Genomic DNA, 21,772 nt, shown 5'->3' on the forward strand with positions numbered 1-21,772 from the left:
CTGTTTTCTATGGGTGAAACGGGTTCAGTGTGAAAGGTACCAAAACGGTAATGAAATGGTAATATACTGGTTACAACATGCGATGTGAAGGGAGTTTAACTGCTCAGACCCGTTTTAAGAACCGTTTAAAGAACCGTTTCAAAAGCAGGTTTTGCGATGTGAAAGCAGCATGAGATGTCAGGATGTTTACAGTTAGCACAAGTCTCTGATCCCAGCCATCAGCCCACCAAACAGTATTCCGCGACCTGGCACTGACTAAACACTTGTCACCAGCCAACTAATACCCCTTTCACACCGCAGCTTGTACCCGGTAATTTGCAGTTTTTACTGGCTTCCTAAACGGTTCGAGCTGCGATGTGAAAGGGTCACCTTCAATTTACCGTTTACAAAATACCGGTATTTTGAAACGGTAAAAAAGCAGGGTCCTACCCGTTTCAGACCCGTTTAATTGTGCAGTATGAAAGGGTCTGAAACTGAATTTGCAAGCCCCAGAAGGTGATAGGCTGTCTCCATGTGTGATCTCACCAGGCAGAAGCAGGAAATAAACATTTAAAATGACAACCACTGTTTTGTATGGGTGAAACGGGTTCAGTGTGAAAGGTACCAAAACGGTAATGAAATGGTAATATACTGGTTACAACATGCGATGTGAAGGGGGTTTAACTGCTCAGACCCGTTTTAAGAACCGTTTAAAGAACCGTTTCAAAAGCAGGTTTTGCAATGTGAAAGCAGCATAACTCTGCCCCAACACAAGTCCAGCTAGTTCTACCTCCTCCTAAGCACTCATTAGCTAAATAATCACATTCATGTGATCCACCTGTAAAACTGTGCTGTGTGTGCAGAAGAATGTGAAGGTTTAACCTTGTCTGCAATCTGCATAAGGCTGCAGACTCTCAGTGGAAGCCTTAGGGGTATATTTACTAAAGTGCGGGTTTTTAGAAGTGGAGATGTTGTCCATAGCAACCAATCCGATCTACTTTTCATTTATCTAGCACCTTCTAGAATATAATAGCTAGAATCTGATTGGTTGCTAAGGGCAATATCTTCACTTCTGAAAACCCTCACTTTAATAAATATATACCTTGGTTTCTACTTTAACAGTGTGTGAAAAATACCCTTTTTACCACATACCCAGTGTCGGACTGGGCCGCCGGGGAGCCGGTGAAACCAGCGGTAGGCCCCACTGATTTTTGGCCACACCTTCTTTTATGTGAGGGCGGGGCCTACTGTAATAACGTGGAGCAGCGGCGCGGCGCTTGTAACATGCTGCCGTCAGTGGCCCTGGGAGAGAGAACGGCAGCACACACTGGCCGGCAGAGTCAGTTGAAGGGAAGGAGAAGCGCACGCTGCGCTCTCCTCCCCGCCCCGACACAGGAGCAGCAGCAGAGCCCGGGCGGCGGCGGTAATTAGATCCCACGCAGAGTGGGACTGAGGGCCAGGAGAGACGCAAGCTGCGCTCTCCTCCCCGGCCCAAAGACACGGAGCAGCAGCAGAGCCCGGGCGGTGGTGGTGAGTAACGCGTAAATTGCCACAGTATGTGTAACTGGCACTGTGGGGGGATATGTATATCCTGCACTGTGGGGGGCATTTGTGTAACTGGGGGTCATTTGTGTAACTGGCACTGGGGAAGGGGGGGGGGTATGTATATCCTGCACTGTGGGGGTCATTTGTGTAACGGGGAGGGGGGGGGATATGTATATCCTGCACAGTGGGGGCATGTGTATATCCTGCACTGTGGGGGCATGTGTATATACTGCACAGTGGGGGCATGTGTATATATTGCACAGTGGGGGCATGTGTATATATTGCACAGTGGGGGCATGTGTATATCCTGCACAGTGGGGGCATGTGTATATACTGCACAGTGGGGGCATGTGTATATCCTGCACTGTGGGGGTATGTATATCCTGCACTGTGGGGGTCATTTGTGTAACGGGGAGGGGGGGGGATATGTATATCCTGCACAGTGGGGGCATGTGTATATCCTGCACTGTGGGGGCATGTGTATATACTGCACAGTGGGGGCATGTGTATATACTGCAGTGGGGGCATGTGTATATACTGCACAGTGGGGACATGTGTATATCCTGCACTGTGGGGGCATGTGTATATACTGCACAGTGGGGGCATGTGTATATCCTGCACTGTGGGGGCATGTGTATATACTGCACAGTGGGGGCATGTGTGTATACTGCACAGTGGGGGCATGTGTGTATACTGCACAGTGGGGGCATATGTATATCCTGCACCGTGGGGGCATGTGTATATACTGCACTGTGGGGGCATGTGTATATACTGCACTGTGGGGGCATGTGTATATACTGCACAGTGGGGGCATGTGTATATCCTGCACTGTGGGGGCATTTGTGTAACTGGCACTAGGGGTACATATGTATATCCTGCACTGTGGGGGCATTTGTGTAACTGGCACTGGAGGTACATATGTATATCCTGCACTGTGGAGGCATTTGTGTAACTGGCACTGGGGGTACATATGTGTATCCTGCTCCGTGGGGGCATTTGTGTTACTGGCACTGGGAGTACATATGTGTATCCTGCACCGTCAGGGCATATGTGTAACTGGCACTGGCAGGCGTATGTGTATCCTGCACCGTGGGGGCATATCTGTAACTGGCACTGCTGGGCGCGTATGTGTATCTGGCACTGCTGGGCGCGTATGTGTATCTGGCAATATACTCCAGTCATTATGTGTATCTACTGTTCTCTCCCAGATTATCTCAGGTGTATATATACTACTGCTCTCTCCCGGTGTAACCCAGGCACGTATACTACTGATCTCTCCCGGTGTAACCCAGGCACGTATACTACTGCTCTCTCCCGGTGTAACCCAGGCACGTATACTACTGCTCTCTTCCGGTGTGACCCAGGCACATGTATACTACTGCTCTCTCCCGGTGTAACCCAGGCACATGTATACTACTGCTCTCTCCCGGTGTAACCCAGGCACATGTATACTACTGCTCTCTCCCGGTGTAACCCAGGCACATGTATACTACTGCTCTCTCTCGGTGTAACCCAGGCACATGTATACTACAGCTCTCTCCCGGAGTAACCCAGGCACATGGGGTGTGGTATGGTATGACGGCGGCCAGGCTCCCGGCGACCAGCATACCGGCATCGGAAGCACGACCACCGGCATACCGACAGCGCGGCGAGCGCAAATGAGCCCCTTGCAGGCTCGCTGCGCTCGCTACGCTGCGGGCATGGTGGCGAGCTACACGGTATTTATTCTCCCTCCAGGGGGGTCGTGGACCCCCACGAGGGAGAAAAAGTGTCGGTATGCCGGCTGTTGGGATTCCGGCGCCGGCATACTGTGCGCCGGTATCATTACAGTCGGCAACCTGAAGACCACCCGGCACATGTATACTACTGCTCTCTCCCGGTGTAACCCAGGCACATGTATACTACTGCTCTCTCCCGGTGTAACCCAGGCACATGTATACTACTGCTCTCTCCCGGTGTAACCCAGGCACATGTATACTACTGCTCTCTCCCGGTGTAACACAGGCACATGTATACTACTGCTCTCTCCCGGGGTAACCCAGGCACATACACAACAGCTTGAAGTGGACAGCGAGGTAGAGCTCTTTTTCTTTATATACTATGCTAGGTGGCGCCTCTAATGGCTGGCCACTCCCCTCTGGTCATGTGGCCACACCCCTTCCAGCATATGGCAGCGCCTTTAGTGGGCCCCTGTGATTACATTTCCCTGGTGGGCCCTTCATGCCCCAGTCCGACACTGCACATACCCCTCCCCTTAGCTACCCTAACCTAGGTGAAGCGCACATGGGGGGTCATTTCCAGTTGATCGCTAGCTAGCTGCTTATAGCAGCAGTGCAAACGCTAAGCCGCCACCCTCTGGGAGTGTATCTTAGCTTAGCAGAAGTGCGAACGAAAGGTTAGCAGAAGTGCGAACGAAAGGTTAGCAGAACTGCTCCAAAAAAAGATTGTGCGATCACTTCAGTCTGTTTAGTTCCTGTTTTGACGTCACAAACACGCCCTGCGTTCGGCCAGCCACTCCCCCGTTTCCACAGGCACGCCTGCGTTATCTTCTGACACGCCTGCGTTTTTTAGCACACGCCCGAAAAATGGTCAGTTACCTCCTAGAAACGCCCCCTTCATGTCAATCACTCATCGATCACCCGTGCGACTGAAAAGCGTCGCTCGACCTTGTGTAAAACTGCATAGTTTTGTGTGAAAGTACTTCGCGCGTGCACACTGCGGCCCATACGCATGCGCAGAACAGACGATTTTTAGCTTGATCGCTGCGCTGCGAACAACGGCAGCTAGCGATCAACTCGGAATGACCCCCATGGTCTGTGGCAAACTGCTATTTTCTCTATCGTCCTAAGTGGATGCTGGGGTTCCTGAAAGGACCATGGGGAATAGCGGCTCCGCAGGAGACAGGGCACAAAAAAGTAAAGCTTTACTAGGTCAGGTGGTGTGCACTGGCTCCTCCCCCTATGACCCTCCTCCAGACTCCAGTTAGATTTTGTGCCCGAACGAGAAGGGTGCAATCTAGGTGGCTCTCCTAAAGAGCTGCTTAGAGAAAGTTTAGTTTAGGTTTTTTTTTTTTTTTTCTTTACAGTGAGTCCTGCTGGCAACAGGATCACTGCAACGTGGGACTTAGGGGGAAAGTAGTAAACTCACCTGCATGCAGAGTGGATTTGCTGCTTGGCTACTGGACACCATTAGCTCCAGAGGGATCGAACACAGGCCCAGCCGTGGAGTCCGGTCCCGGAGCCGCGCCGCCGACCCCCTTGCAGATGCTGAAGCGTGAAGAGGTCCGGAAACCGGCGGCTGAAGACTCCTCAGTCTTCATAAGGTAGCGCACAGCACTGCAGCTGTGCGCCATTTTCCTCTCAGCACACTTCACTGGGCAGTCACTGAGGGTGCAGAGCGCTGGGGGGGGGCGCTCTGAGAGGCAAATATAAACCTTATACAAGGCTAAAAATACCTCACATATAGCCCATAGGGGCTATATGGAGATATTTAACCCCTGCCTGACTGGAAAAATAGCGGGAGAAGAACCCGCCGAAAAAGGGGCGGGGCCTATCTCCTCAGCACACGGCGCCATTTTCTGTCACAGCTCCGCTGGTCAGAACGGCTCCCAGGTCTCTCCCCTGCACTGCACTACAGAAACAGGGTAAAACAGAGAGGGGGGGCACATTAATGGCTATATATATATATATATTAAAGCAGCTATAAGGGAGCACTTAATATAAGGATATCCCTTGTATATATAGCGCTTTGTGGTGTGTGCTGGCAGACTCTCCCTCTGTCTCCCCAAAAGGGCTAGTGGGTCCTGTCTTCATTAGAGCATTCCCTGTGAGTTTGCGGTGTGTGTCGGTACGTGGTGTCGACATGTATGAGGACGATATTGGTGTGGAGGCGGAGCAATTGCCAAATATGCAGATGTCACCCCCCAGGGGGTCGACACCAGAATGGATGCCTTTATTTGTGGAATTACGTGATGGTTTATCTTCCCTTAAACAGTCAGTTGAGGACATGAGGCGGCCGGACAATCAATTAATGCCTGTCCAGGCGCCTCAAACACCGTCAGGGGCTGTAAAACGCCCTTTGCCTCAGTCGGTCGACACAGACCCAGACACGGGCACTGATTCCAGTGACGACGGTAGAAATTCAAACGTATTTTCCAGTAGGGCCACACGTTATATGATTTTGGCAATGAAGGAGACGTTACATTTAGCTGATACTACAGATACCGTAAAACAGGGTATTATGTATGGTGTGAAAAAACTACAAACAGTTTTTCCTGAATCAGAAGAATTAAATGACGTGTGTGATGAAGCGTGGGTTGCTCCTGATAAAAAGTTGATAATTTCAAAAAAGTTATTGGCATTATACCCTTTCCCGCCAGAGGTTAGGGCGCGCTGGGAAACACCCCCTAAGGTGGACAAGGCGCTCACACGCTTATCCAAACAAGTGGCGTTACCCTCTCCTGAGACGGCCGCACTTAAGGATCCATCAGATAGAAAGATGGAAGTTATTCAAAAGAATATATACACACATGCAGGTGTTATACTACGACCAGCTATAGCAACTGCCTGGAGGTGCAGTGCTGGAGTAGTTTGGTCAGAATCCCTGATTGAAAATATTGATACCCTAGATAGGGACAATGTTTTACTGTCGTTAGAACAAATAAAGGATGCATTTATCTATATGCGTGATGCACAGAGGGATATTTGCACACTGGCATCTCGGGTGAGTGCTATGTCCATTTCAGCCAGAAGAGCCTTATGGACACGACAGTGGACAGGCGATGCGGATTCAAAACGTCACATGGAGGTTTTGCCGTATAAAGGGGAGGAGTTATTTGGAGTTGGTCTATCAGACTTGGTGGCCACGGCTACTGCCGGGAAATCCACTTTTTTACCTCAAGTCACTCCCCAACAGAGAAAGGCACCGACCTTTCAACCGCAGCCTTTTCGCTCCTACAAAAATAAGAGAGCAAAGGGCTTGTCGTACCTGCCACGAGGCAGAGGAAGAGGGAAGAGACACCAACAGGCAGCTCCTTCCCAGGAACAGAAGCCCTCCCCGGCTCCTGCAAAAACCTCAGCATGACGCTGGGGCCTCTCAAGCGGACTCGGGGACAGTGGGGGGCCGTCTCAAAAATTACAGCGCGCAGTGGGCTCACTCGCAGGTAGACCCCTGGATCCTGCAGATAATATCTCAGGGGTACAGGTTGGAATTAGAGACGGATCCTCCTCATCGTTTCCTGAAGTCTGCCTTACCAACCGTCTCTTCCGAAAGGGAGAGGGTGTTGGAAGCCATTCACAAGCTGTACGCTCAGCAGGTGATAGTCAAAGTACCCCTATTACAACAAGGAAAGGGGTATTATTCCACTCTATTTGTGGTACCGAAGCCGGATGGCTCGGTAAGGCCTATTCTAAATCTGAAGTCCTTGAACCTCTACATAAAAAAGTTCAAGTTCAAGATGGAGTCACTCAGAGCAGTGATAGCGAACCTGGAAGAAGGGGACTTTATGGTATCCTTGGACATCAAGGATGCGTATCTACACGTTCCGATTTACCCCGCACACCAGGGGTACCTCAGGTTCATTGTTCAAAACTGTCACTATCAGTTTCAGACGCTGCCGTTCGGATTGTCCACGGCGCCTCGGGTCTTTACCAAGGTAATGGCCGAGATGATGATTCTTCTTCGAAGAAAAGGCGTATTAGTTATCCCATACTTGGACGATCTCCTAATAAGGGCAAGGTCCAGAGAACAGCTGGAGACAGCTTTAGCACTATCTCAAGAGGTGCTAAGACAACACGGGTGGATTCTGAATATTCCAAAATCCCATTTAATCCCGACAACTCGTCTGCTGTTCCTAGGAATGATTCTGGACACGGTTCAGAAAAAGGTTTTCCTTCCAGAGGAAAAAGCCAAGGAGTTATCCGATCTGGTCAGGAACCTCCTAAAACCAGGAAAAGTGTCAGTACATCAATGCACAAGAGTCCTGGGAAAAATGGTGGCTTCTTACGAAGCAATTCCATTCGGCAGATTCCATGCAAGAATATTCCAAAGGGATCTGTTGGACAAATGGTCAGGGTCGCATCTGCAGATGCACCTGCGAATAACCCTGTCACCAAAGACAAGGGTGTCACTTCTGTGGTGGTTGCAGAAGGCTCACCTATTAGAAGGCCGCAGATTCGGCATTCAGGATTGGATCCTGGTGACCACGGACGCCAGCCTGAGAGGCTGGGGAGCAGTCACACAAGGAAGAAACTTCCAGGGAGTATGGACGAGTCTGGAAAAGTCTCTTCACATAAACATTCTGGAACTAAGAGCAATCTACAATGCTCTAAGCCAGGCGGAACTTCTCCTGCAAGGAAAGCCGGTGTTGATTCAGTCGGACAACATCACGGCGGTCGCCCATGTAAACAGGCAGGGCGGCACAAGAAGCAGGAGTGCAATGGCAGAAGCTGCCAAGATTCTTCGCTGGGCGGAGAATCACGTGATAGCACTGTCAGCAGTGTTCATCCCGGGCGTGGACAACTGGGAAGCAGACTTCCTCAGCAGACACGATCTTCATCCGGGAGAGTGGGGTCTACACCCAGAAGTCTTCAACATGTTAATAGACCGTTGGGAAAGACCAATTGTAGACATGATGGCGTCTCGCCTCAACAAGAAACTGGACAAATATTGCGCCAGGTCAAGAGATCCACAGGCAATAGCTGTGGACGCACTGGTAACTCCTTGGGTGTACCAGTCGGTGTATGTGTTTCCTCCTCTGCCGCTCATACCAAAGGTATTGAAGATCATACGGCAAAGAAGAGTAAGAACAATACTAGTGGTTCCGGATTGGCCGAGAAGGTCTTGGTATCCGGAACTTCAAGAGATGCTCACGGACGAACCGTGGCCTCTACCTCTGAGAAGGGACCTGCTACAGCAGGGTCCCTGTCTTTTTCAAGACTTACCGCGGCTGCGTTTGACGGCATGGCGGTTGAACGCCAGATCCTAAAAGGGAAAGGCATTCCAGAAGAAGTCATTCCTACCTTGATTAAGGCACGGAAGGAAGTCACCGTGAAACATTATCACCGCATTTGGCGAAAATATGTAGCGTGGTGCGAGGATCGGAGGGTTCCGACGGAGGAATTCCAACTGGGTCGTTTCCTACATTTCCTGCAATCAGGATTATCTATGGGTCTCAAATTGGGATCCATTAAGGTTCAAATTTCGGCCCTGTCAATATTCTTCCAAAAAGAATTGGCCTCTGTCCCTGAGGTCCAGACTTTTGTCAAGGGAGTACTGCATATACAGCCTCCTGTGGTGCCTCCGGTGGCACCGTGGGATCTAAATGTAGTTTTAGATTTCCTCAAATCCCATTGGTTTGAACCATTGAAAAAGGTGGATTTGAAATATCTCACATTGAAAGTGACTATGTTACTAGCCCTGGCCTCTGCCAGGAGAGTATCTGAATTGGCGGCTTTATCTTATAAAAGTCCTTATCTAATCTTCCATTCGGATAGGGCAGAACTGCGGACTCGTCCGCATTTTCTCCCTAAAGTGGTATCAGCATTTCATCTGAACCAACCTATTGTGGTGCCTGCGGCCACTAGCGACTTGGAGGACTCCAAGTTGTTGGACGTTGTCAGAGCCTTAAAAATATACATTGCAAGGACGGCTGGAGTCAGAAAATCTGACTCGCTGTTTATATTGTATGCACCCAACAAGTTGGGCGCACCTGCTTCTAAGCAGTCGATTGCTCGTTGGATTTGTAACACAATTCAACTTGCACATTCTGTGGCAGGCCTGCCACAGCCTAAAACTGTAAAAGCCCACTCCACAAGGAAGGTGGGCTCATCTTGGGCGGCTGCCCGAGGGGTCTCGGCATTACAACTCTGCCGAGCAGCTACGTGGTCGGGGGAGAACACGTTTGTAAAATTTTACAAATTTGATACCCTGGCAAAGGAGGACCTGGAGTTCTCTCATTCGGTGCTGCAGAGTCATCCGCACTCTCCCGCCCGTTTGGGAGCTTTGGTATAATCCCCATGGTCCTTTCAGGAACCCCAGCATCCACTTAGGACGATAGAGAAAATAAGAATTTACTTACCGATAATTCTATTTCTCGGAGTCCGTAGTGGATGCTGGGCGCCCATCCCAAGTGCGGATTATCTGCAATACTTGTACATAGTTATTGTTAACTAATTCGGGTTATTGTTAAGGAGCCATCTTTAAGAGGCCCTTTCTGTTGTCATACTGTTAACTGGGTTTAGATCACAAGTTGTACGGTGTGATTGGTGTGGCTGGTATGAGTCTTACCCGGGATTCAAAATGCCTCCCTTATTGTGTATGCTCGTCCGGGCACAGTACCTAACTGGAGTCTGGAGGAGGGTCATAGGGGGAGGAGCCAGTGCACACCACCTGACCTAGTAAAGCTTTACTTTTTTGTGCCCTGTCTCCTGCGGAGCCGCTATTCCCCATGGTCCTTTCAGGAACCCCAGCATCCACTACGGACTCCGAGAAATAGAATTATCGGTAAGTAAATTCTTATTTTTTGCCATATGCCCATTCCCTTACCTTTTTGCCATATGCCCATTCCCATTTATGGGAGAGAGAATCTGCATTTCTGCTGCGGGGTACACTGGGCTCCACAAGGATAGACATTGGGGTGTAGAGTAGGATCTTGATCCGAGGCACCAACAGGCTCAAAGGTTTGACTGTTCCCAGAATGCACAGCGCCGCCTCCTCTATAACCCCGCCTCCCTGCACAGGAGCTCAGTTTTTGTAGTTGGTGCTGCAGTAAGCAGGCACATAACAGAGGGGCTGCTCCAGGCAGCCCTAAGAAGAGCTTTTTTTGAAGAAAAAGTGAAGACTACAAGGGCTGCAGCGGTGGTAAATGTCAGAAGACATTCACTGCTGCAGCTCCAGCTCTCCCCAGCGGCGCTGTACACTCCCGAGCCCTGGTTGCCGGGTAACTACAGCAGGAGGCTCCGGTTTTCTTCACGTCAGGCACACACGATGGGGGCTCTCCGGGATCGCGTGGCCGCGCTTCGGGAGGTGGTGAGTGGGTCCCGCTTGCGAGACCCGGTCTTTATCGCGATCCGGCGCGGTCAGTGGGAGGCGGGCCGCGCGCGCTGGCGGTGGACACTGTGGTAGTACAGGCGATCCCACTAGATCACCAGGGCATGGGTGCAGGTCAGGTTTTCTCTCTAAACCATTTTCAGTAGCCCACAGTACCCGGTGGTTTTGCCAGCAGGGGGATAAGGCTTAGACCTGAAGCCCCTCCCCCAGCCCCAGGGCGCCATTTCCCGCAAATGTTCCTGCCCTGGAGCTGCATATCTGTCTCTCCCTCACTCCCTGTCTGGGGGCCATTATCTCTCAGCTTCACTGTTCCTGGGACTGCTTGGGCAAATCATCCTGTGTAAAGCCGCCTGGTTGTCAGTGCTGTGACTTTACATGACACTTAAGTATTCTACCTGCCTTTTTAGACAGTGCTAGTTAAGAAAGAGTGCATTTAGTCAGGGTTTATTAGTACAATTACCCTGTGATATACATCCAGTTCTTACTGTGTAGTGTTATATCTATTGCCTATATAGCTATATTTATAAGCTAGTCCAGTGCAGTATTATTGTTAGTAATAACCTCTGCATTGTACAAACTGGGACTATCTGTGTGTGCATTAGATAGCTGAGTGGTGTCCATTTCGTGTCTTTCACTCAACTTGCTATCCCTATATTCTATAACCTGAGGGGGCTTGGTGTGTCAGGTTTTATATTGATATAGGATTTTCACAAAGATATACTATAATACGTATTTCTCTAACGTCCTAGTGGATGCTGGGGACTCCGTCAGGACCAAGGGGGATAGCGGCTCCGCAGGAGGCAGGGCACAAAAGCAAGCTTTTAGGATCACATGGTGTGTACTGGCTCCTCCCCTATGACCCTCCTCCAAGCCTCAGTTAGGTTTTTGTGCCCGTCCGAGCAGGGTGCAATCTAGGTGGCTCTCTTAAAGAGTTGCTTAGAAAAAGTTTTTAGGTTCTTTATTTTCAGTGAGTCCTGCTGGCAACAGGCTCACTGCATCGAGGGACTTAGGGGAGAGAAGTGAACTCACCTGCGTGCAGGATGGATTGGCTTCTTAGGCTACTGGACACCATTAGCTCCAGAGGGAGTCGGAACACAGGTCTCGCCCTGGGGTTCGTCCCGGAGCCGCGCCGCCGACCCCCCTTGCAGATGCTGAAGATTGAAGAGGTCCGGAACCAGGCGGCAGAAGACTTTCAGTCTTCATCAGGTAGCGCACAGCACTGCAGCTGTGCGCCATTGTTGTCAGCACACTTCACACAGCAGTCACGGAGGGTGCAGGGCGCGGGGGGGGCGCCCTGGGCAGCAATGTATAATACCTGTATGGCGAAAAATACATCACATATAGCCCTTGAGGCTATATGGATGTATTTAACCCCTGCCAGATATCACAAACTCCGGAGAAGAAGCCCGCCGAAAAGGGGGCGGGGCCTATTCTCCTCAGCACACAGCGCCATTTTCCCTCACAGAAATGCTGGTGGGAAGGCTCCCATGCTCTCCCCTGCACTGCACTACAGAAACAGGGTTAAAACAGAGAGGGGGGGCACTGATTTGGCGATATGAATATATATTAAATGCTATAAGGGAGGAACACTTATATAAAGGTTGTCCCTGTATAATTATAGCGTTTTGGTGTGTGCTGGCAAACTCTCCCTCTGTCTCCCCAAAGGGCTAGTGGGTCCTGTCCTCTATCAGAGCATTCCCTATGTGTGTGCTGTATGTCGGTACGTGTGTGTCGACATGTATGAGGAAAATGTTGGTGAGGAGGCGGAGCAAATTGCCTGTAATGGTGATGTCACTCTCTAGGGAGTCGACACCGGAATGGATGGCTTATTTATGGAATTACGTGATAATGTCAACACGCTGCAAACCGGTTGACGACATGAGACGGCCGGCGAACAAATTAGTACCTGTCCAGGCGTCTAAAACACCGTCAGGGGCTGTAAAACGCCCATTTACCTCAGTCGGTCGACACAGACCCAGACACGGACACTGATTTCAGTGTCGACGGTGAAGAAACAAACGTATTTTCCTTTAGGGCCACACGTTAAGGGCAATGAAGGAGGTGTTACATATTTCTGATACTACAAGTACCACAAAAAAGGGTATGATGTGGGATGTGAAAAAACTACCTGTAGTTTTTCCTGAATCAGATAAATTAAATGAAGTGTGTGATGATGCGTGGGTTTCCCCCGATAGAAAATTATTGGCGGTATACCCTTTCCCGCCAGAAGTTAGGGCGCGTTGGGAAACACCCCTTAGGGTGGATAAGGCGCTCACATGCTTATCAGAACAAGTGGCGGTACCATCTACAGATAGGGCCGTACTTAAGGAGCCAGCTGATAGGAGGCTGGAAAATATCCTAAAAAGTATACACACACATGCTGGTGTTATACTGCGACCAGCGATCGCCTCAGCCTGGATGTGCAGAGCTGAGGTGGCTGGGTCGGATTCCCTGACTAAAAATATTGATACCCTTGACAGGGACAGTATTTTATTGACTATAGAGCATTTAAAGGATGCATTTCTATATATGCGAGATGCGCAGAGGGATATTTGCACTCTGGCATCAAGAGTAAATGCGATGTCCATATCTGCAAGAAGATGTTTATGGACACGACAGTGGTCAGGTGATGCAGATTCCAAACGGCACAAAGATGTATTGCCGTATAAAGGGGAGGAGTTATTTGGGGTCGGTCCATGGGACCTGGTGGCCACGGCAACTGCTGGAAAATCCACCGTTTTTTACCCTAAGTCACATCTCTGCAGAAAAAGACACCGTCTTTTCAGCCTCAGTCCTTTCGTCCCTATAAGAGTCATATCTGCCCAGGGATAGAGGAAAGGGAAGAAGACTGCAGCAGGCAGCCCATTCCCAGGAACAGAAGCCCTCCAACGCTTCTACCAAGTTCTCAGCATGACGCTGGGACAGTACAGGACCCCTGGATCCTACAAGTAGTATCCAAGGGGTACAGATTGGAATGTCGAGACGTTTCCCCCTCGCAGGTTCCTGTAGTCTGCTGTACCAATGTCTCCCTCCGACAGGGAGGCAGTATTGAAAACAATTCACAAGCTGTATTCCCAGCAGGTGATAATCACAGTACCCCTCCTACAACAAGGAAAGGGGTATTATTCCACACTATATGGTGGTACTGAAGCCAGAAGGCTAGGTGAGACCTATTCTAAATCTGAAATATTTGAACACTTACAAAAGTTCAAATCCAGATGGAGTCACTCAGAGCAGTGATAGCGAAGGGAAGAAGGGGACTATATGGTGTCCCGGGACATCAGGGATGCTTACCTCCATGTCCCAAAATTTGCCTTTTCTCACCGAGGGTACCTCAGGTTTGTGGTACAGAACTGTCACTATCAGTTTCAGACGATGCCGTTGGATTGTCCAAGGCACCCCGGGTACTTACCAAGGTAATGACCGAAATGAGGATTCGTCTTCAAAGAAAATGGACGACCTCCTGATAAGAACAAGGTCCAGAGAACAGTTGGAGGTCGGAGTAGCACTATCTCAAGTAGTTCTACGATAACACGGGTGGATTCTAAATATTCCAAAACCGCAGTTGTTCCGACGACACGTCTGCTGGTCCTAGGGATGATTCTGGACACAGTCCAGAAAAAGGTGTTTCTCCCAGAGGAGAAAGCCAGGGAGTTATCCGAGCTAATCGGGATCCTCCTAAAACCAGGAAAAGTGTCAGTGCATCATTGCACAAGAGTCCTGGTAAAAATGGTGGCTTATTACGAAGCGATTCCATTCGGCAGATTTCACGCAAGAACTCTTCAGTGGGATCTGATGGACAAATGGTCCGGATCGCATCTTCAGATGCATCAGCGGATAACCCTATATCCAAGGACAAGGGTGTCTCTCCTGTGGTGATTACAGAGTGCTCATTTCTAGAGGGCCGCAGATTCGGCATTCAGGATTGGATGCTGGTGACCACGGAGGCCAGCCTGAGAGGCTGGAGAGCAGTCACACAGGGAAAAAATTTCCAGGGAGTGTGATCAAGTCTGGAGAATTCTCTCCACATAAATATACTGGAGCTAAGAGCAAATTTATAATGCTCTAAACTTAGCAAGACCTCTGCTTCAAGGTCAGCCGGTATTGATCCAGTGGGATAACATCACGGCAGTCGCCCACGTAAACAGAAAGGGCGGCACAAGAAGCAGGGGGCAGTGGCAAAACTGCAAGGATTTTTCGCTAGGCGGAAAATCATGTGATAGCACTGTCAGCAGTGTTCATTCCGGGAGTGGACGACTGGGAAGCAGACTTCCTCAGCAGGCACGACCTCCACCCGGGAGAGTGGGAACTTCATCGGGAAGTTTTCCGCATGATTGTGAACCGTTGGGAAAGACCAAAGGTGGACATGATGGCGTCCCGCCCGAACAAAAAACGGGACAGGTATTGCGCCAGGTCACGAGACCTTCAGGCGATAGCTGTGGATGTCCTGGTAACACCGTGGGTGTTACAGTCGGTGTATGTGTTCCCTCCTCTGCTTCTCATAACCAAGGTATTGAGAATTATAAGACGTAGAGGAGTAAGAACTATACTCGTGGCTCCGGATTGGCCAAGAGGGACTTGGTACCCGGAACTTCAAGAGATGCTCACAGAGGACTAATGGCCTCGGGAGCTAAGAAGGGACTTGCTTCAGCAGGTACCATGTCTGTTCCAAGACTTACCGCGGCTGCGTTTGACGGCATGGCGGTTGAACGCCGGATCCTAAGGGAAAAGGCATTCCGGAAGAGGTCATACCTACCCTGGTCAAAGCCAGGAAGGAGGTGACCGCACAACGTTATCACCACATGTGGTGAAAATATGTTGCGTGAGTGAGGCCAGGAAGGCCCCACGAAGAAATTTCAACTAGGTCGATTTCTGCACTTCCTGCAAACAGGAGTGTCTATGAGCCTCAAATTGGGGTCCATTAAGGTTCAAGTTTCGGCCCTGTAGATTTTCTTCCAGAAAAAATTGGCTTCAGTTCCTGAAGTCCAGACATTTGTCAAGGGAGTATTGCATATACAGCCCTTTTTGTGCCTCCAGTGGCACCGTGGGATCTCAACGTAGTGTTGGGATTCCTCAAATCATATTGGTTTGAACCGCTCAAATCTGTGGATTTGAAATATCTCACATGGAAAGTTACCATGCTGTTGGCCCTGGCCTCGGCCAGGCGAGTGTCAGAATTGGCGGCTTTGTCTTACAGAAGCCCATATTTGATTTTCCATTCGGACAGGGCAGAACTGCGGACTCGTCCCCAGTTTCTTCCTAAGGTGGTGTCAGCGTTTCACCTGAAACAACCTATTGTGGTGCCTGCGGCTACTAGGGACTTGGAGGACTCCAAGTTGCTAGACGTTGTCAGTGCCCTGAAAATATATATATATATATATATATATATATATATGTATATATATAATTCCAGGACGGCTGGAGTCAGAAAGTCTGACTTGCTGTTTATATTGTATGCACCCAAAAAGCTGGGTGCTCCTGCTTCTAAGCAGACTATTGCTCGTTGGATTTGTAGTACAATTCAGCTTGCACATTCTGTGGCTGGCCTGCCACAGCCAAAATCTGTAAATGCCCATTCCACAAGGAAGGTGGGCTCATCTTGGGCGGCTGCCCGAGGGGTCTCGGCTTTACAACTTTGCCGAGCAGCTACGTGGTCAGGGGGGAACACGTTTGTAAAATTCTACAAATTTGATACCCTGGCTGAGGAGGACCTGGAGTTCTCTCATTCGGTGCTGCAGAGTCATCCGCACTCTCCCGCCCGTTTGGGAGCTTTGGTATAATCCCCATGGTCCTGACGGAGTCCCCAGCATCCACTAGGACGTTAGAGAAAATAAGAATTTACTTACCGATAATTCTATTTCTCATAGTCCGTAGTGGATGCTGGGCGCCCATCCCAAGTGCGGATTGTCTGCAATACTTGTACATAGTTATTGTTACAAAAATCGGGTTATTATTGTTGTGAGCCATCTTTTTTTAGAGGCTACTTCTGTGTTATCATACTGTTAACTGGGTTCAGATCACAAGTTGTACGGTGTGATTGGTGTGGCTGGTATGAGTCTTACCCGGGATTCAAGATCCTTCCTTATTGTGTACGCTCGTCCGGGCACAGTACCTAACTGAGGCTTGGAGGAGGGTCATAGGGGGAGGAGCCAGTACACACCATGTGATCCTAAAAGCTTGCTTTTGTGCCCTGTCTCCTGCGGAGCCGCTATCCCCCTTGGTCCTGACGGAGTCCCCAGCATCCACTACGGACTATGAGAAATAGAATTATCGGTAAGTAAATTCTTATTTTTTCTCTGTGATTTAGTCACCATATCTCTCCTTTATCTCTGCTAGTGCTGACTACACTGCGCAGGGGTTTGGGTAAGAGGTATTGTGCTGCTGCCAATTGTACTGTGTTACCTGATACTGCAAGTTATATCATGTCTGCTTCTGAGGGTAACGGTTCTGGGGCTGAACACACTGCCGGTGTTGCTGAAGCCACAGATCCCTATGAGGAGAATATAGCAGCTGTGGGCTCTGGTTCTGGGGGCTCCTTGCCCCCCAGTGGGACTGTGGCAACGTAGGTACATAATGACCCACCGTGGGCCGCTTTTTCCACGCTTCTACATACGCTAGTTAATAAACTAACACCCCCTATGGGACCCCCTATGCCGGTACAACCGTATGTGGTCCCTGCAGCTAACCCGCCATGGGCGGACGATTTATCTGCTCAATTGAAGAAGTTGAACCGGTCCCTGACTACTAAAAAGTCTGACCATCGCTCGCCTAAGCGCAAGGGGTCCTCTAAGCGAGCGCTTGTCTCCTCACAATCCACTGCTGTCACTGACACCTCGTCTGATGAAGACGGCACTTACACTGACCCCACAGGTTCTGACTCAGATACTGCTGATGGGGAGGGTAGTTCACATGTGGATGTTCCTGATCTTTTGGAGGCTAGTAAGTTAATTCTACAGATTACGGATGATCCCGAGCCATCCGTCCCTCCTAAGAAACCAGATAGGTTCAAGCGTCAGAAGGTGGTTAAACAAGTTTTATACGTCAGGAACCCTGGAAAAACCCGGGTACGAAGGTTGTGCCTCAAAAGAAGAGGCTGGCTTGCTATCCCCTCGCACCAGAGCTGTCTAAGAATTGGGAAACGCCTCCTCCAGTAGACTCACATGTGGCTAGGATGGTGGTTTCCTCAGCTCTACCTGTCACTACCGTCACGTCTCTAAAAGAGCCTACGGATAAACGCGTGGAGGGTTGTCTGAAAGCGATTTACACCCTCACGGGTGCTGCACAAAGGCCCACTATTGCAGCAATATGGGCTGCAGAGGCTATTGAAGCATGGGCCTTGGAGTTAGAAGCTTAAATCTCCTCTGACCATGCTAGACAATGCATGTCATATATTGTCACAGCTTCTATTGTCACAGCTTCTCGCTATATTAAAGAGGCGCCTTCTGATGCCGGTATCCTAGCAGCCAAGGCCTATACTACGTCAGTCCTGGCTCGCCGGACATTGTGGCTGATATCCTGGTCTGTGGATCTGGATTCTAGAAAAACCCTGGAGGTACTCCCTTTTAAGGGAGATATTCTGTTTGGGGAGGACTTAAATAAGATAGTGGCTGACTTGGCTACTGCCAAAACTGCCTGTCTGCCAAGTACCGCTCCTTCTGTGTCGAAGGCCAAAGGTACTTCCTTTTGCCCCTTTCGTCCTTCAGGTAAAGCAAAAGGTCAGGCGTACAACAAGCAGGCCCGCACTTCCAAACCTGGTAAGCCAAAGCCCAAAAGAGCCCAGGCGGCCCGTCAGCCAGCTTCCAAGGCCGATAAGCCTGCCGCATGACGGGACGGGCCTCCCCCTGGGGGATCCCAGGGTGGGGGCCGGCTTCTAGGGTATACCCAGGAATGGTTGAAGACCACTTCAGATGCCTGGGTACGGGAAGTCGTCACTCGAGGTTATGCCATAGCCTTCAAAAACCAACCCCCTCATCGATTTTGCCAGACAGACGTCCAGTTGGACCAGACAAAGGCAAACAATCTGCATTCGGTGGTACAGACCCTCCTGGATACAGGAGTGGTAGTACAGGTGCCTCTTGCGCAGAGGGGCCGGGGGTACTATTCTCCACGGTTTCTAGTCCCGAAACCGAATGGGTCATCCCGACCCATTCTCAACCTCAAGGCATTGAACAGGTTTGTGACGGTTTCCAAGTTCCGTATGGAAACCCTTCGCTCTATAGTTCTGGCCTTGGAACCTGGGGACTACATGGTCTCCCTGGACATACAGGATGCTTACCTGCATATTCCTATAGCAGCGTCACATCAGCAATACCTGAGGTTTGCTATTGGCAATCTCCATTACCAGTTTCGGGCGTTACCTTTTGGTTTAACAATGGCTCCACGAGTCTTCACCAAAGTCATGGCGGTGATGACGGTGGTATTCCGCCGTCAAGGGGTCAGGATACTGCCGTATCTGGATGACTTGTTAATCCTGGCAAATTCCCCAGAACTTCTCCTACGTCATCTAGATATGACTGTCCGGTTTCTACAAGCCCACGGGTGGCTCATCAACTGGAAGAAATCATCCCTGATCCCTGCTCAGAGCATGGTGCATCTGGGAGCGCTATTGGACACTCACAACCAGAGGTTGTTCTTGTGTCAGGAGAAAGTTCTGAAACTTCAGGACAGGATTCGTTGCTTCCTTTCTCGTCCGCAAGTGTCGATACATTCGGCGATGCAGGTGCTGGGCCTCATGGTATCAGCATTCGACATGGTGGAGTATGCTCAATTCCATTCTCGCCCCCTCCAGAGGCTGATTCTAGCCAACTGGGACGGCCTGCCTCACCGGATCAGGTCTCAAATGATCTCATTGACTCCGGAGGTCCATCTGTCGCTGCTCTGGTGAGTCCGGGACCAACAATTGTGCAGGGGCCGTCCCTTCTGGATATCCAACTGGGTCCTGTTGACGACAGATGCCAGTCTAAGAGGTTGGGGCGCGGTGCTGGAGCAACACTCCCTTCAGGGTCGGTGGACCAAGGAGGAGTCCCTCCTCTCAGTCAACATTCTGGAATTGCGGGCGGTCTTCAATGCATTGAACCTAGCCCAGCATTTAATTCAGAACCGTCCTGTTCAAGTGCAGTCGGACAACGCCACCACAGTGGCCTACATAAATCATCAAGGCGGCACTCGAAGCCGTCTGGCAATTAAGGAAGTCTCACGGATTCTACATTGGTTGGAACGCCATCTACCGGCCATATCGGCAATCTTCATTCCGGGAGTCCTGAATTGGGAAGCGGACTTTCTCAGTCATCAGGACGTACATGCCGGCGAGTGGGGCCTCCATCCAGAAGTGTTTCAACTCCTAGTGGAAAAGTGGGGTCTTCCAGACGTAGATCTGATGGCGTCTTAACCCAATCACAAGGTACCGGTCTTCGGAGCAAGGACAAGGGATCCTCAAGCAGCATTCGTGGATGCGCTGGCGGTGCCGTGGAGGTTTTGGCTGCCGTACGTGTTCCCTCCGGTGTCACTCCTGCCCAGGGTAATTCGGAAGTTCAAGCAAGAAAAAGTAATTCTGCTTCTCATAGCTCCAGCGTGGCCCAGACGGCACTGGTTCTCAGACGTGCAGGGCCTATCGTCAGAGCGTTCAATTCTACTTCCACAACGCCCAGACCTCCTCGTTCAGGGCCCCTGTGTCTACCAGGACCTAGCCCGGCTGTCTTTGACGGCGTGGCTCTTGAAGCTTCCGTCTTAAGGGCTAAAGGGTTTTCTGAGGCAGTCATTCAAACTATGTTGCGGGCCCGGAAACCGGCTTCGGCTCGGATTTACTATAGGGTCTGGCATTCTTACTTTGTTTGGTGCGCATCTAACGATTATGACGCTTCCAAGTTTAGTATAGCCAAGTTGTTGGCTTTTCTTCAGCAGGGCCTGGACTTAGGCCTGCGTCTGGCCTCCCTCAAGGTTCATATTTCTGCCTTGTCGGTGTGGTTTCAGAGAAAAATTGTGACCTTACCTGATGTGCATGCCTTTACTCAGGATGTGTTGCGTATCCAACCTCCCTATGTCCCGCCTGTGGCTCCTTGGGACTTGTCGGTGGTTTTGGAGGCGTTACAAGAGTCTCCGTTTGAACCTCTTGGTTCAGCTGACCTTAAGAGGCTTTCCCTTAAGGTGGTGTTTCTGCTGGCTATTGCTTCAGCTAGAAGAGTGTCGGATTTGGGTGCCTTGTCCTGTAGTTCCCCATATCTGATATTTCACCGTGACCGGGCGGTTCTTAGGACTCGTCCCGGATATTTACCTAAGGTGGTTTCCTCATTCCACCTTAACCAGGAGATTGTAGTTCCGGCACTTGTTTCTCCTGATCTGTCTCCCAAAGAGAGGTCTTTGGATGTGGTACGGGCTCTCCGTATCTATGTAAAGAGAACTGCTTCCATTAGGAAATCTGATTCTCTCTTTGTACTGTTTGGATTTCACAAACGGGGCTGGCCTGCTCACAAGCAAACTTTGGCCAGATGGATTAGAATGGTGATTGCACATGCTTATGTGAGGGCTGGTCTGTCGGCTCCTGCTCACATTAAGGCCCATTCTACTCGGTCTGTTGGACCTTCTTGGGCGGTCCGCCGTGGTGCGACCCTTGAACAATTGTGCAAGGCGGCTACGTGGTCCTCAGTGAACACGTTCATAAGGTTCTATGCGTTCAATACTGCCGCTTCCCAGGATGCTTCCTTTGGACGCAGAGTTCTTGTGCCCGCTACAGTGCGTCCCCTCCCATAAAGAACTGCTTTAGGACATACCCAATGTCTATCCTTGTGGAGCCCAGTGTACCCCGCAGCAGAAAACGAGATTTATGGTAAGAACTTACCTTTGTTAAATCTCTTTCTGCAAGGTACACTGGGGTCCACAAGGCGCCCACCCTGACGCACTTAGCTTCTTTGGCTTGGTATGGCATTAGCCGCTGACACTTCTCCTGTCTTGAGAGTGTGGTGTATGTGGCTACTAACCGTTGTCGTCTCTTTTCCTGCTACTGCATTGGACTGGTTAACTAAAAACTGAGCTCCTGTGCAGGGAGGCGGGGTTATAGAGGAAGCTGCGCTGTGCATTCTGGGAACAGTCAAAGCTTTGAGCTTGTTGGTGCCTCGGATCCTACTCTACACCCCAATGTCTATCCTTGAGGAGCCCAGTGTACCTCGCAGAAAGAGATTTAACAAAGGTAAGTTCTTACCATAAA

At 50.2% G+C, this 21,772-nt stretch overlaps 1 protein-coding gene across 5 annotated transcripts in view; it reads left to right on the plus strand.

Moving 5' to 3' along the window:
• The window catches only part of DNAH9 (dynein axonemal heavy chain 9), a 1,014,643-nt gene that overhangs the window by 273,110 nt on the left and 719,761 nt on the right, over positions 1–21,772 (plus strand). The window lies entirely within an intron of this gene.

Source organism: Pseudophryne corroboree, chromosome 3 (assembly GCF_028390025.1).
Source record: "Pseudophryne corroboree isolate aPseCor3 chromosome 3, aPseCor3.hap2, whole genome shotgun sequence".
Lineage (NCBI taxonomy): Eukaryota > Metazoa > Chordata > Amphibia > Anura > Myobatrachidae > Pseudophryne > Pseudophryne corroboree.